This window comes from Hevea brasiliensis, chromosome 1 (assembly GCF_030052815.1).
Source record: "Hevea brasiliensis isolate MT/VB/25A 57/8 chromosome 1, ASM3005281v1, whole genome shotgun sequence".
NCBI classification, from domain to species: domain Eukaryota; kingdom Viridiplantae; phylum Streptophyta; class Magnoliopsida; order Malpighiales; family Euphorbiaceae; genus Hevea; species Hevea brasiliensis.
In genome coordinates, this window is record NC_079493.1 from 10,224,710 (window position 1) to 10,242,185 (window position 17,476).

Genomic DNA, 17,476 nt, shown 5'->3' on the forward strand with positions numbered 1-17,476 from the left:
GATGGTACAGCCCATGGTGACCCTATTGAACGGTCGATTGTTACACATAGGCATCATGTTTACAATGAGGACTCTAAAGAAGAGGATGAATATGAACCCCATGAATTCCCTAGACACCAATGACAAGGGGAATATGGGAGGAGAGGTTATGATGAGCTGGAGAACAAGGATCTTTAGCTCAAAGTTGATATTCCCAACTTCAATGGGAGTTTTAACATTGAGGAATTTTTGGATTGGATAGCTGATGTGGAAAGATTCTTCGATTACATGGAGACAGCTCCAAAAAGGAGGGTGAAAGTAGTAGCATGTCGATTGAAGGGTGGTGCTTCTGCTTGGTGGGTGAGACTGTAATCTAGGAGGGGTCGAGAAGGTAAGGGACTAGTTTGAACTTGATACCGGATAAAGTATTTGCTACAATAAGAGTTTTTGCCTCCAGATTACTAGCAAATTCTCGTCCAACAATACCAAAGATGCCAATAAGGTAGCCGAATGGTTCATGGATACACAGGTGAATTCATGAGGTTGGCTGAAAGAAACAACCTTTATGAATCTGAAGGGTAGCAGATTGCAAGATATTTGGAGGGACTAAAGCTGTCCATCGAGGATTGGATTGGACTTCAAGTATTGCTGACCTTATTCAAGGCTAAAAATATGGCCTTGAAGGCGGAGATGATGTAAAAGGAGGAGTTTTAATTCCTATAAAACCACAAGTCCAAGTGTTAGAGCTAAAACAAATGATTATGGTGGATCTTATGAGATGTATGGTAGCAACCGTACTAGCAAGTAGCTTCCAACAGGAGAAAGTAGCTAGAAAGCATCCAATGAATGAAGGGAAAGAGAAAGAGATGCCTAAAGCTGCCAATCCTTATGCTAGACTGGTCTATGGGAAGTGTTTTAATTGCAACCGGCAAGGGCATTGTTCTAGTGATTGTTGTTTGGGAGGCCATGGCAATATGATGTCAATGCATAATACTTCGGAAGAACCAATACTTATAACATTGAGAAGAAAGGGGTGAAGTATTATCTTTTGCCATTAAAGAACAAATCAACAAAGAAGGAGGTGCAGAACTTCTTAGTAGTCACTAAAGAGTTCGAGGTGGAGGCCAAGGAAACAAAGCAAGTCCATGCTTTGGTTATGAAGCAAATACTTATGGTGGAGTCAAAATCCCAAGCGTAGAAGCCTCTCGAGCTAGTAAGACCATTGTTGAAGGAGTTCGAGGAGTTGATACTGGATGACATACTAGATGGATTGCCTCCCATGCGTGATATCCAAATCACATTGATCTTATTCCAGGTCCTAGCTTACCAAATTTGCCACATTATCGCATGAGTTCTAAGGAGAGTGAGATACTTAAGGAGAAAATAGAGGAGCTCTTGCGAAAGGGGCTTATCAAGGAAAGCATGAGTCCATGTGCTGTTCCCACATTGTTAACACCTAAGAAGGATGGGAGTTGGAGGATGTGTGTAGATAGTCGTGCCATCAACAAGATTACGGTGGGTTGTAAATTCCCAATTCCTAAATTAGATGATATGTTAGATCAATTACTTGGTATAGTTTTGAAAAATGGGTACCATCAAATACGTATAAGACTTGGTGATGAATGGAAAACAACATTCAAAATAAAGGATGGGCTTTATGAGTGGCTTGTCATGCCATTAGGGTTGTCAATTGCACCTCGTACCTTCATAAGATTGATGAACCAGGTATTAAAACCTTTTATTGGGCACTTTGTGGTTATTTATTTTGATGACATTTTAATATATAGCAAGTTAGAAGAGGACCACTCAATGAACTTGAGAAAGGTGTTATTAGCCTTGCAAGAGAACAAGCTATACATCAACCTTAAGAAGTGTAGTTTCATGACCAACAAACTCTTGGGGTATGTTGTGAGTGTAAAAGGCATACAAGTAGATGAGGCAAAGGTCAAAGCAATCAAAGAGTGGCCAACTCCAATTACTGTTTTGGACGTTTAGAGTTTCCATGGGTTAGCCACACATTATCGGCGATTCATCAAAGATTTCAGCACCATAGCGGTGCTAATGATCGAGTGCCTAAAGAAGGGGAGGTTTTAATAGGGTGAGGAAGCCGCAAATAGCTTTTCAATTCTCAAGGAAAAGCTTTGCACCACATTGGTACTAGCTTTACCAAACTTTGAAAAGCTATTTGAGGTGGATTGTGATGTAAGTGGAATCGGGATTGGAGAGGTTTTATCCCAAGAAAAAGCGCTTGTGGCATATTTTAGTGAAAAGCTAAGTGATGCTAGGAGGTATTAGAGCACCTATGATAAAGAGTTCTATTCGTTGGTGCCTGCTCTTAAAACTTGGGGAGCACTATTTGATAGGTAAGTAGTCATCTTGTATTTAGACCATGAGGTCTTGAAGTACCTAAATAGCCAAAAGAGGATTAGTAAGGATATGCATGCAAGGTGGTGCTAATTCTTACAACGATTTCCTTTTAGGCTCAAGCACAAATCTGGAGCCTAAAGAACTCTACACGAATGATGAGGACTTTAGAGAAATATGGGGTAAGTGTTCTCAAGGCCATCCTCATAAAAAATTTTATATGCTTGATGGGTATTTGATGCATGAGAACTAGCTTTGCCTTCCTCAAACCTTATTACGAGAGAAGGTAATCCGAGATTTGCATGGAGGGGGACTAGCTGGCCACTTGGGAAGAGATAAGATTATTGCAGCGGTTAAAGAAAGATATTTTTGTCCTAAATTGACAAGGATGTAACGAAGTTCATCATGAAGTGCTTTACTTGTCAAACTTCTAAAGGACAATCTCAAAATACAGGTTTATACATGCCTTTTAAAGACTTGTACTTGAAAGTATTTGGGAAGATTTATCCATGGATTTTGTGTTGGGATTGCCAAGAAAACAAAGGGGAGTGGATTCGGTGTTTGTAGTTATTGATAGATTTTTTAGGATGTCACATTTTATTCCTAGTAGAAAGACTTCAGATGCAATTCATGTTGCTAAATTGTTCTTCAAGGAAGTGGTTCGCTTGCATGGGGTGCCTAAGTTAATCACTTCAGATCGAGATAGTTGAAGTGCACAAAGTGGTAAAGTTGATGTTGGAAGAGGCTAACAAGAAGTACAAAGAAGCAATTGATAAACACAAGCGAAAGCAAGTGTTTGAGGTGGGTGACAAGGTGATGGTGTTCCTAAGGCATGAAAGGTTTCCCGTGGGTTTTTATAGTACATTGCAACCAAAGAAATATGGACCTTATGAAATTGTCAAATGAATCAATGACAATGCATATGTTGTTGATTTTCCAAATAGCATGGGAATTTCGTGTACTTTCAATGTAGCTAATTTGTATCCATACCACTCCATGGATGAGCCTTTGCATCCTCTTGATGACTCAAACTCGAGGTCATGTTCTTTTAAAGTAAAGGAGACTGATGCGGAATGTATTATTGATAATTTTATTGAAAAATGGGAGAAGGTTTAAAGGAAAAAAACAAAGGAAGCATTCTAGAGTGAAAACGGGAGAAAAACAACAAGTTTGAGGCAAGTTTCGGCGGACAGTAAAAGAAGCTACATTTTTCAAATTTTTTTTTTTAATCTTCAGTAGTCCTAGATCAATTTGGACTCCTTGTTTACCAAGAGTAATTGTTTTAAAATTAATTTTGAGGCTTTCCCTATTTTATTGAGGACTCAATCATGTTTCCTACTTAGACTAGGACTAGTTATTTTCTACTTTATCTTTATCTTCCTAATGTATTTGGGTTTATTTTAAATTCCTATGTAGTAGCTATTTTCCTATTAGGATTGAGAATCTAAAACTCTATAAATACTCTCAAAACTATATATTTCATATTCAGATTTTAATTAATAAATTTTCAGCAAAGATTTTACTCTCAAATTCTCTCACGTGTGTGTGCGAGTGATTTATCTAGCTTAGCTGCGTCACATGCCACAGGAGAGAAGAACAGGTGGCTAGCCAAACAAAAACACCAGTCCAACTTAGCCGCCCCAGTGGCAAAACTATTGTTCCCACCTAAATCGTTGGTAACATTAACCTGGTTATTCTCCCTAGTGTTTATGATGCAGGAGCAATCGCAAGTCCTTAGGTGGTATCAGCTCTTCACTAGCAGTAGCAGGTGCAGTTGCCCTAGGTGACCTTTGGCTCTTTTGGCTTAGGGGGCAACAACTTCAAAAAAACTACAGTGTCTGCTGTGGTTGACTTAGTGATTACTGGTACTTTTTTCTGTCTTGCTTTAGGTGTTCTGAACAAGCCAACTCCATAAAGGAAGACACAATTTGCTTCAAATATGCCACTCTAGTATGCCTTCGATACCAGCAAAACGGAGGAGATATTCGACTTCTTCTTGAAGGAGAAGTTCATTAATATTCACCCTGAACACAAACTGCCAACTAGGTGTTGTGTTCTTAGGGAAGTGATTCAAGACCACATCAACAAAGGTGTCTTAAAGTTCCCAGAGAAAAAAGAAGTAATGATCATTGATGAGTTCATTGATGACGCCCCTCAGATCCATAATGGTTGTGTTGATGGGAGCCATGGGCAAAAATAGGTCAAAAGACTACAGGTTCAAACTGAGGTAATCTAGAAATCCAGAGGTTCCTATCATTGGTGTTCAGCCTGTGGAACTCTCCCATGGGTTGCTAGGGGTTTAGTTAACAGATGCCTCTAATTTGAATCGCTATCTAGGAAGTGGCTAGGTGACAAGTACCAAGGTGACAGGTATTAGAGTGCTAACAAATACCAAGGTACTAAGGGAGTCAATAGGAGAGTTGGTTACTAGTTAGACTACTTTCCTCAGAAGGTCAAAAATCCCACAACTGCCATACCTGATGCACCTTTAGTGAAGTTTTAGAAGAATCAACCTAGGTTCATAGCATCACCTCTAGTACTACCAAGTAAAAAATGGCAGGTAGTGTGCCATCCCAAATTCCCACAGCCACTGAGTTGAACAAAGAAGAGGAGGCTTTAGAGGCAGAGGGCAGCAGAAAGAAGACGAACAGAAGTTGAAACAGAAAAGCCTCTGCTAAAAAGTAAATTCAACAGAAAGACAACAGAGGATTCTGAGTTAATGGGAACTTCTGAAGAGGTACCACACTAGGGAAAGGGAGGTAAGAAACTACCTATTAAATGTGATGTTATGTGCTTGCTGTTACTTGCTGCTTTTCAGAAGGCGAGGGTGGAAGAGCCTGAGGAGGTTCCTGAGAAATCAGTAGATCCCTTAGAAGCTGAAGTATGAAGTGGAGTTACCATACAATGTACCAACCTTAGGGAACCAAAGAAAGTTGTAATCGATAAACCATCTAAAAGGATGACCAGGCACCTGCGTCCTTTGTACATTACATTATGGCTTATCTCAACGGCCGTCCAACTTCTAAGGTGTTGATTGATAATAAGTCGGCAGTTAACATTATGCCATTCAAGATGCTGTTATCTTAGGAAAGATGGAAGAGGACCTTATCACAACTGTGGGGAGTAAGTCTTCTAATATACTACATTTTTTTTTTGTTCGTTTTACTGTAACTTATCAAGCTTTGTTGGGGAGGGACACATGCGAACTGTTGCATTCCTTCTTTCCTTCACTAAATTTTAATGTTTCTTAAAGAGAACGATGTAGAATGGTATGGGCAGATGTTAAGCCTTTTGTGACAAACTCAAAGGCAATTAAAGGCATCAACTCACAATGCCCTTGGAGAAAGTCATATGGTGTATGCTAAGACCATGGCAGCCTCCTTACCTGTAGAAAAGTTGTAGGAGAGGGAATCAGAGGAGCTAACAAAGAAAGATGGATAAATACTGTTGGCTGATGAAGGAGCCCTTGAGTGAAGAGCTCCAAGATGAGTAGCAAACACACACGGGCAAAATTAGTAGTAGCTGCAGTTGTCATTTTCAAAGTTTAGATGCAACAACTCTTTGATAGAATGGAGATGGAAGAGATCCTGGAGGTAGAAGGAGCTGAGGTCATATATGAAGAAGCACCAAAGGATCTAGATCTAGCACCTGCAAAGCTGGATTACTTATTGATTGGTGTACAAGATCCTCTGGAGGATGTAAACCTTAGCTCACCTGCAGAACCAAGGGTAACTTACATAAGCTCTCTATTAAGGAAAGACTTAAAATAAAAAATAATTTCTTTATTTCATGAATACAAAGACTATTTTGCATGGGAGTTCCATGAGGTGCCAGGTCTCTAAAGAAGTTTGGTGGAACACAGGCTACTAATGAAGCTTGAGTACAGACCCCACTGCCAAACACCTAGAGGAATGTCAAGGAAGGTAATCCTAAAGGTAAAGGAAGAGATAGAAAAACTCTTAAAAGCAGGATTTAGCAGACTAACCAGGTACAGTCAATGGTTATCTAACATTGAACCTGTAGTTAAGAACAATGGAAAATTGCGAGTCTATATTGATTTTAGGGACCTGAATATTGCAACACTGAAGGGCATTTATGTGATGCCAACTGCAGATATGCTCATTGATGCTGCAGCCAAGAATGAGCTTTATCCTTTTCTTGACGGCTTCTCAGTTTACAATCAAATTCATTGCTTCAGAAGATGTGTTAAAGACTGCCTTCAGGTGTCCAGGTTCCATTTGGGACATTTGAGTGGCTAGTCATGACATACTAGAGGGCGATGAACGCACTATTCCATGACATGCTGGGACACTTCATGGAAGTCTATATTGATGACATAGTTGTGAAGTCCAAGAGGTTTGATGAACACGTGGAGCATCTGATAAAAAGCTTTCAATGGATGAGGCAACACCAGTTGAAGATAAATCCAATCAAGTGCGCCTTTGATGTCAAATCCGGAAACTTCTTGGTGCATCAAAAGAGAATAGAAGTAGATCAGAACAAAATGAAAGCTATCCAGGAGGCAAAATTGCCCCAGACTAAAAAATAGTTACAGAGATTCTTGGGATAGGTAAATTACTTAAGAAGATTCATATCTAACCTTGCAGGTAAAGCAAAATAATTCTTTGATATGTTGAGGCTTAAACAGTAGAGTAATTCAGATGGGAAGATAAGCACTAGCAGGCCTTTGATAAATGAAGGAGTATCTCACTAAGCCGCTAGTGCTTGTTCCTCCAAGGTACGGTGATCCATTGAATCTTTATTTGTCTGTCGCTTTTGATTTGTTGGATGTCTACTAGCACAAGATAACCAATTGGGACATGAGCAGGCAATATACTACTTGAGTCGAAACCTAACAGACACAAAGACCATTAATACTCCAATCGAAAAGCTTTGCTTGGCCTTGTACTTTTCCTATACAAAATTAAGGCATTATTTAATAGGTTTCAAGGTATATGTAGTTTCACAAACAAATTTAATGAAATATTGTTGTCCAAACCACTGGTTACTGGAAGGATTGGAAAATGGTTATTAGCCTTATCAAAATTTATTTTAAGTTATTTCCCCAGAAATCTGTGAAGGGACAGGTACTGGTAGACTTTTTAACTGATCACCCATGTTTGGAGGCAATAGATTCAATGGAGCAAGGGTTAAATGTCTACAATATAGAGAAGATACCATGGTCCCTATGGTTCTACAGCTCCAATACAGAGGCTTCAGCAGGTGCAGGAATCATCTTTGTGTCATCTGCTAGTACCAAGACAACTATTTCCTTCAGTATGGAATTTCGATGTACTAGCAACCAAGCTGAGTATGAGGCATTAATCATTGGCTTGGAGATCCTCAAAGAATTGGGGGCAGAGAAGGTACATGTTATGGGAGATTCACAGCTAGTCATTAAGCAATTGACATGTTATGGGAGATTCACAGCTAGTCATTAAGCAATTGACTGGAGAGTACAAGTGTGGTAGCTTCTCCCTTGCCCTTTAATTTACTGTTACTGTACAAATTATAGACTGCTTCAAAGAAGCTTCTTTTACACATGTGCCAATGGAAGCCAATTGGGAAGCTGATGAGTTGACTTAGCTAGCTTCTGGCTTGAGAATGTCTCAGGAGCTAACACATAGGATGATTCTAGTAAGAAAGATAAAACATCCTTCCATAAAAGAAAGAGGTATACCTATTGATTTATTTAATATTGACCTGGATGTTATAGATGATTAAAGATTGAAGAGGTACTTGGAGTCTCCATCAGCTAAAACACTTGTATTATTGTTGCCACAAACTATTTCACCAAGTGGGTGGAAGTAGTACCTGCAAAGGTGAAACAAAGCGACATGATTCAGTTCATCAGACCATCACAACTGACTAGGGAACAATGTTCACTGGTCAAGATATGAAGGACTTTGTAGAGGATTATAACATAAAACTGCTCACCTCAACTCCGTACTATGCCTAGGCCAATGGGCAAGCAGAAGCATCCAACATGGTTTTGATTGGGATCCTAGAGAAGATGATTGACGGAAACCCAAAAGAGTGGTACCTGCTCTTGTTAAAGACCTTGTGGGCATACAGGACCTTCAAGCGAGATGCAACATAGACAAGGTCTTCTGCCTTTATGGGCATGATGTGGTACTCCCAATGAATGGCCTTACTCTAGATGAATACACTCAGGTATAGGCATGGAGTTGGAAGACTTGGATGAAGTTCGGATGCAAGCATTCAACCACATGGTTGTACAGAAGAAGAAAGTGTCAAGGATCTACAACAAAAGGATAAAAAGACATAATTTTAAATAAGGAGACTTAATCTGGAAGACTGTGTTACCTATTAGTGCCAAAGACAGACAATTTAGCAAATGGTCTCGAAATTGGGAAGGTCCCTTCCAGGTGCATCAGGTGCTCAGAGGTAATACTTATTGGTTGGCAAGCTTTGTAGGAGAGCCACACAAGAAGTCAATCAATGGTAGGTACTTGAAGAAATATTTTCCCACTATGTGGGAAATGCAAGAAAAATAGACAGAAGAAAATAAGTAGAATCGACCCACGGCCTCATTAAAAGCTGACCCCACAGCTAGTATAGGGTTCCTTCACAAACAGTTAAAGCCAACATAAATAGCTAGACATTCAATGTGATAAAAAAAGACATTCAACCATAGCACATAAATAAAAAAGGCCAACAAATTGCTTATCATTCAATAGCTGTCAAAATTAATCATATTATAAAAATGAAATAAATGTACTAAAACTGTAGTCAGAAATCTAGTTCATAATAAGACCAAGAATCAAAATAACAGGATCTAGAGTTGAGATAAAATAGAGTCACAGAGGACAAGCCAATGACTCCAACAGGAAATTAAAAAGTCTGAGCAGGATTGGTGCTCCTGAATCTTTGCCTCTATAGGTGCAGCCAGCTCTCTCAAAGGATCTCCCTCAAGTAAGATCACGCCCTTGTCTATTATGTGCTCAACCAGCTGGTCGTCCTCCAGTCGTATGAGAGAAGTTTTCTCGACCTTCAACTCAGTGATCTCTGCCTTTAGGCAAGATATTTACTTCTCTAGATTAGCTACTTTGCCTCTAATGGCTTTCATCCTGTCCCCCCTCTCCTTGGCCTGCACCAGATAAGACTGAGCCTTCTGAACAAGCTCCTTCAGCTCATGGTGCCTGTGTAAAAGTCATAATAGAAGTAGAGAGTGTTACAAAAGACTGAATCCTCCCAGCATAAGTAGGCAAGATCTCAACCACCTGTGTCTGCATGTCCTAGAGTGGTGTGTCTACTGCAATCAAAGTGGACAGAGTAGAAAGTAGTATTGATCTTTGCTCCTCTGTATGAGAGCTAAGCTCTATAGACAGCAGGTAGCATAGTTCTTGGCCGCTGTGATCGTCGTCTCAAATGGTGTAGCTAAAGGTAAGCGCTGGAGCTACTAGAAAACTGAGCCAGAAATGAGAAATCAAGATCTTGGAGAGGATCAACTATATATCAGCCAAGATGAGGGCTCTCTAGCCTGAAATAGTAGAGGAACTTGGAGTAGAAGAAGTTATAGGGGTTGGAGCTGAGGTAGCAGGAACCTGCAAACAGAAAGGCAAGTATTAGATCGGATGATAGAAAAATTTGACTTGATACCTCCCGTGTAGCATGGTCGCTCTTAGAGGAGATTGGGCTCTGTACCTCTTCTTGAGTCCTAGAGTGTCCCTCAGAAGAAGTATCGCTTGTAAAAGATGAGTCAGCACCTGAAGGAGTCTCTGAGCTAGTGCTACTGGTGTTAGACAACTTTACTGGAGCTGCAAGGGGACCTGAGGCTTCTTGACCTTAGGTACATAACGGCCAAAACACCTGATAAGAGGAAAGGATGAGCTTCCTTGCTCCTTATTCTAAGGAGGCTTTCATAAATCTTGGGTTTATATCTCTTTGCCAGTGCCTTAGTACTTGGGTGGACGAAGCTGTGACTGAGAAGGCATACTATTTCGCTTCTAAGAAGGGCTTCACTATGCTTAGATAGATGCCAAAGGTAGTAGCGGTATGTAAGTATCGGATAGCAGTGATAGCGGCCCAGTGGCTAATAGCATCGTTTATAAAGATAGCTATGGAGCAAATAAGACAGACAGGAAAGCCAGCAGACTCAAAGGCCCTAGTATCATTAGAAGGGGTGAAAACAGAGAAACCCTGAGCGGATAGCTGAATCAGGAAACCCAGTACCTTGTTCTCATCCCAAGTATAAGCCAGAGAAACAACCTTTCTGCCAAAGACACTATTTACAGGGACTGGTGGAGTGTTTGCCATCTCAAAGAAGGTAGAAAAGTAGCCATAGCTGCACAATCCAGAAAATGCCATTGACCTTGCTCAATGGCACATCATCTGATACCATGTAAGACAAAGCCTAGAAAATAGAAGCCAGCAGCATGGTACTTAGGGCGCAGGGCTGAGCCAAGGCAAGAGAGCAGGCTAGTGGTAGATGTTCAGTATAAGGACACCCAAAAGAGGGATAGAAGATGAATCTACAGATCAAGCACCAGAGAAATAAAGTATAATCAAATTGGCTGATACTTGTGCCGCTCAATGAGGGCACTGCAGGAGTTGAATTTGTCCAGCTTCTTATATTTGGAGGGCAACTCTATAAAGAAACTAGGAATCTCATTGCCAATGACAGGAAGGCCTATTAGGACTTAAGTCCTTCATTGTGATGGACATAGGCCCCATTGGCAAGATGAAAGAGTTGCAAGATCTGGACCATAATCTCAAAGAGCCAGCCAATAACCCAGGATATAAGGTGGACTATATTTGGATAGCTTGATGAAGTTATATATGCCTAGGAGCTTCCAAGTTTGAGAGAAGTGGGGGTAGAGTCGGTCTATCCATGGAGCACTTAGAAGAGTGCTTCGGCCAGGATTTGTTGTCACCTGGATGAGGGAGGGACGATAGCTCATGGTCAAGCAGTAGCTTTTGGTAATTTCCCAGAGGGAAAGGAGCCAGTGGAATGTCACAACGAAAAACAGAGGGACCCCCTTGCTATAAGACCCTGCAAGGAAGAAGTAAGTGATGTCAGGTACTTGGATAAAATTTTGTATAAGAAGTAAGTGATGTCAGGTACTTGGATAAAATTTTGTATTAAGTAACATAGAGAAGCACAAGACTTACTAAAAGAGGACTAGATGATGGAATAGTCTGAGTCCTACCAAAACTGGCTCTTACAAATCTCGATGAGCTAGCACCTGCAAGTTCCGATGAGCCGGCACCTGCAAAAGCAAAAGTCGGTATCTGGTGAGATAAAAATTGGGCAGAGATTCTCCTATAAAATGGACAACTAGTTCTTCAAATACAAGCAAATGGTCACACATAATAATTAATCACAACTTGCAGAAAACTCACATATGCAAGAAGTTCAGAAATTACCTCTAGTAGCATGAAAGAATAAGTTGGCAATGGGCATGGGGAAGGTCGGTGGAGTTACTCGCAAGGCAAAAGAGGTAGCACTCAATCTAGGAACGCCACTACTGATGGGAGAAATCAGTAGTACTATTAATAGTGCCTGCGGAGTTGCTAGAACCTGGGTAGGTACTTGGGCAAGAACCAGGGTAAATGGTTAGTACCTGTGAACCAAAAGAAGGGTTTGATGTGAACCAAAAGAAGGGTTTGATGCCATAACTGCAAAAATAGGGGGTAGAATGAACATTCCCAAGCAATGAAAGTCAAGTAAGAAACGTAAACATACAAGTTTTACAATACTTATGTTTAACAAATGCAGGCAATTGGCAGGTATCGACTGCAGGAGCCAACCAACACATTTGCAGGTACCGACCAACATTTTACAGGTACCAACTAATATACTGTAAATACAAATCAACATTCTGCGAGCACCTGAGTAGGTACTTGCAAAATCAACAATTCTGGAAGCAATTAACATAGCCCAATCACATTCTCAATCATCATTGAATATCAAAAATCTCAAAGCTACCAATTCAAGCAAGAATGGCAAGAAGACCTTGAGAAATTGCAACAAAGTGCAAGATAGAAGGAAAATATCAATCGAAGTATGATGGTCAATCGGCATGCATGAATGGTTGATGAGTGATGAAGACGAATGATGGTGATTGGCGTTGGTGAATGGCTAAGACGCAAGTGAATCGGCGATGGAGCAATGCTGGCGTGAAGGAGCACCAAGGGATCAGCAATGGTAATCACATAAGAGAAGAAGAAAAGAAGAAGAAGAAAAGGAAGTATGGTGCATCGAATGGGAGAAAGAGAGAAGAGAGAAAGAAAAAGAGAGAGATGGCATGGAAGAATTTCTGAGAGGGATATCCAACAGAGATAGATTAATAAAGTAAAATAGAGAAAGAATAACAGAGAATCAAAGAATTATAAGTACAGCAAAATAATTAAAACAAAAGCATAAAGATTAAATTAAACAAAACAAATTAAACTAGGGCGATAGAACTAACCACAAATATAGGTATAAGATTAAAAGATATAGAAAGCAAAACAGATAAAGATAGAATTATAAGAAAATAGTTTTTATTGAAGCTCTAATATCGGTTACTTACAAGAAGATAAGAATTATGGGGAGAAAAGAAGAGGTAACCGAAACAATGACTTTCAAAATGAAGTAGAGCGCCTCTTCCTTTTATACATGAAGGAAAGAGGTTTACAATCATTACAAGTTACTATTGAAGCTATTATTACACATGTGAAAGTTAAAAGATGCCGAAAGTTGAGTGATGATTGCTGCAAGTTGGGTGGAAAATGTCAAAAGTTGTTGCAAGTGGAGTTCCTGTAGTCTTGTGATGACCAAAAGTTATATTGATAACAGTCAGAGGAGTTGGCTTTGAAGAGTTATTGGTGCTTTAAGGCAGAAAATATTCCAAAGCAGTCATCCTCGTTTTCATTACTGAGACTGACAACATCAGAAGATGCAATGGCTTGGCTTGGAGTTTTTGAAGTGGAAGACCTGTTAATTAGTAGTTGTTGCATGATTGTGAAGTATACTCTTCAGACTTGGCTTGGGCCAGGAGGACTTGAGCATGTGACTTTTCAGCTAGGAAAGTTGTAGAGCTTTGAGCAGAAGTTGAAGGAAGTTGTTTTTGTTCCTTAGGCTATTTGAGTAGCCATTCCTCTATAGCTGCTAAGGAGGCTTTTTGATGCTTTTTGAAACTTGGACCACCATCTAATTTTGAATTTTTCGATTAGAACTGGTCCTTGGAGAAGTTGATCAGTCTTGTAATCATAATCCCATGAGAGGACCCATGGTATAAAGAATTTTGAAGCAAAAAGTATTAGCGGATGAAATAGATCTTCTTCAGTTGTAGGCTTATAGCAGGCTTTAAAAGTTGTATACCCTTGATAAATTTTAGAGGGCAAAATATTGGGGGTGGCTCCTATCCAGTTCCACCATTGGGCGAATCATCTGGGAAAGAGAAATTTGGAGACAGTGTTGAAGAAAAATAGCCAAGTGTGACAGTTGCTAGAGCTTTGAATTAGGAAAGCATTTATTCAGGCTTGGTGATAGTCCTAGTATGTGAAAGTTGTGGTAGTGGGAAGGCTTTGGCCAAATTTGGCTTGAAATTTCTTTGGAAGAGGTAGGTCTTGACCCCAGTTGGAGGGATAGATGACTTTGATAATGGTACAAGTGGAATAGTTTGGAACAGGGGAGTTTTCTGGGAAGTGTTTGATCTTGACTGACCCAGTTTCAATCAAGATGCTTTGGTAGTATGTTGGATCTTTAGATCTATCCCATGGCTTATAGTGCCAAAAACTAAAAAATTTAGCTGCACATGAACAAGGGTTAGGATCATAAAAGCCATCTTCAACAGTTAAAATGCTTTGATAATAATCTTTTAAAATCCAGTTAAAAGTTGAACCAAAGTCTTGGGAAAAATTTTGTGAAACCACTGGTTCTTTTGGTTTCAAAGTTAAATCTATTGTAGGAATAAGTTTGGGAGTTAAAACAGTTTGGGAAACTTGTTTTTGAGAGAGGGTTTTGGGCTTTTGAATAACAACTTCTCTCTCAGCTTCTTGAGTGCAACAAACTTGAGCTGTAGAAGAATGGTTACTCAAACAGCCTACGGAACAAAAACAACTTCCTTCAACTTCTGCTCAAAGCTCTATAACTTTCCTAGCTCAAAAGTCACATGCTCAAGTCCTCCTGGCCCAAGCCAAGTCTGAAGAGGAATACTTCACAATCATGCAACAAATGCTGACTAACAGGTCTTCCATTTCAAAAACTCCAAGCCAAGCCAGCTCATCTTCTGATGTTGTCAGTCTCGGTAATGAAAACGGGGATGACTGCTTTGAAATATTTTCTGCCTTAAAGCACACAAATAACTCTTCAAAGCCAACTCCTCTGACTGTTATCAAGACAACTTTTGATCATCACAAGACTATACAGGAACTCCACTTGCGATAACTTTTGGCATTTTCCACTCAACATGCAGTACCATCACTCAACTTTCGGCATCTATTAACTTTCACATGTGTAATAATAGCTTCAATAGTAACTTGTAATGATTGTAAACCTCTCTTTCCTTCATCTATAAAAGGAAGAGGCGCTCTACTTCATTTTGGAAGTCATTGTTTCAGTTACTTCTTCATTTCTCCCTATAATTCTTATCTCCTTGTAAGTAACCGATATTAGAGCTTCAATAAAAGCTATTTTCTTACAATTCTATCTTTATCTGTTTTGCTTTCTATATCGTTTAATCTTATACCTATATCTGTGGCTGGTTCTCTCGCCCTAGTTTAATAGCTTAATTTGTTTTTATCTGTTTTGCTTTCTATATCTTTTAATCTTATACCTATATCTGTGGCTGGTTCTACCACCCTAGTTTAATTTGTTTTGTTTAATTTAATTTTTGTTTTAATTATTTTGCTTACATACTTATAATTCTTTGATTCTCTATTATTCTTTCTCTGTTTTCTCTGATTAATCTATTTCTGTTGGATATCCTTCTCGATCCTGCGTCCCTTTGTATATATATATATTGGGTTCTTTAAGTGATTTAGTTGAAGAAATAAATCTATAGTGTTAAGACATTTGCAATGATTAAAAGTCTGTGGGTTGATAATTTGTAAGGATTAGAGTTCCAGTGGAAGTTAAATTCTTATCGAATAGAGTTGGCTTGAATTTCAAATTCCCCCAGAGGATTATAGGTGATAATTGATTATTTTTTAAATTTTAAATAGCAAAGGGTGAGCTAAAATCAGATCTTGTCCACTCAGAATGGCTTAGCCAATCAGGTGCGGGGGGCAATTGTTTACACCAAAAATTGTAATTTTATTTATTAATTATTTTTGAGCCTAAGAATTAATTAAGTTAAATTTTTGTGAAATTAATTTAATTAATTTTATTTTATTAATTTAATTAATTTATGGCTTGAGATAATTAATAAAAGAATTAATGATGGTTATTAGATAAGATATCTGAGATGAGGAAGTTGATGGCAGTTTATAGCAGTTTCATGCAATTCCAAGGAGTGAGCAATTGACTGCAAGTAACTGCAGGTAACCGTAGAACGTGACAGAATATATTCCAGAGTCTTCCAAGAGCTTTCCAGATACCTGCACGACAATTTATGGCAGTTCTAAGTAGTTTCGAGAAGTAGGTAGACAACTACAGGTAATCACAGAACGTGGCAGAGTGTGTTCCAGAATCTTTACTAGTCTTTCAGCCTACAGGCAGAACTATAAATGTCAAATACTCTGCAATGTGAAAAACCCCAACCACTCAAACAACAACTTAACCAGACTCTAACAGTTTTTTATCTTTATTTTATTAGTCATATATTTTTCCAAAGCTCTTGCATTTAATTTCAAGCATTGTACTCTCTTTTCAATTAATCAAAGCGTCTTTTCGATTTCCAATTTACTTGCCTTTTAATTTTGAAGTAGATTGATAAAACTGTATTCATTGTAGTCATTTCCCGCAGTTGTTTGATCCAAAAGTTAGAGCGCAATCCCAGGTGATATACTTAGCATCTAGCACGCCCGTGCATTTTCTAAGTTATTAGCTAACCAAATTATTTTTTAAGGAAACAGTTGTATTAGCATAATTACAACAATTAGCATGATTATAAAAGATTTGTGTAGCATAATTACAGTAATTAGCATGATTATAGGAGATTTAATGTAGCCCAAATTGAATTTTAAGGCCTAATTAAACCTTAACTGTAAAAAATTAATTTTTACAAAAATATATTTTTTATTTCTAACCATTTTTAAACCACTCTTGAGAAAATTAAAAATCAAATGGTTATTTTTAATAATTTCCATGTACGTGATGACCAACACTAATGGCGGGAATTAGCATAGCCCGAGTGATTAATTCCTCCTAATCCACCATTTCATTAGTGTATTATTAAAATAATGTTAAAATAAAAGTAATTACCAAAGTGAAGTTAAAATAATTTATTAAAATAATATTTAAAAAATGCTATTTGTGTTTCCATAACCAAGTTATCTCATCACTGCAGGGAGAAAATGCTCAAGAAAACACCATTTTTATTGGTGTTTTTAAAAGCAATTTGTTCGATCACAAGTTCCCTACTAGGGGTGTTTGATTTTGATTCTAGCTAAGTCGGAACTGGAATCAAACCTTTGATTACTAGACTTGGAACCAAACTTCGGTGCCAGTTTCGGTTTGGTTTTAAGCAATTTTGGTAAAATTCTAGTTCTAGTTTCGGTTATATTTTAATTTTAATTTTGGTTAAAATTTCATTTCAAATCTTGATTTTTATACCTAAAACTATAACATTCTTGTAGTCATTTTATATAGAAAATATAATCTTAAATTTCTAATATGAGAACTACGATAAAAATAACAATACTAAAATTAAAATAATAATATTAATGTGATTTAGTCATACAATTAAAAAGTTGGGAAAATAAAAAATAATACTAAATTATATGCACTTATAAATAAAGATAACAAAAAAAAATGTATAAAATCAATTCTTAGATTTCAGTTCGGTTTTGGTGCAGTTTCGATTTGATTGTTGATGAAATAATCAGAACTAAATCAAAACAGTAAATAAAAGTTCAGTTCAATTCAATTCTTATAGTAATGGTTCTTTTTTTGTTCCACTACAATTCAGCGGTAATCAAAACAAAGAGAGAAAATGCTGCAAGAAAATGCCAATGCTCAAGA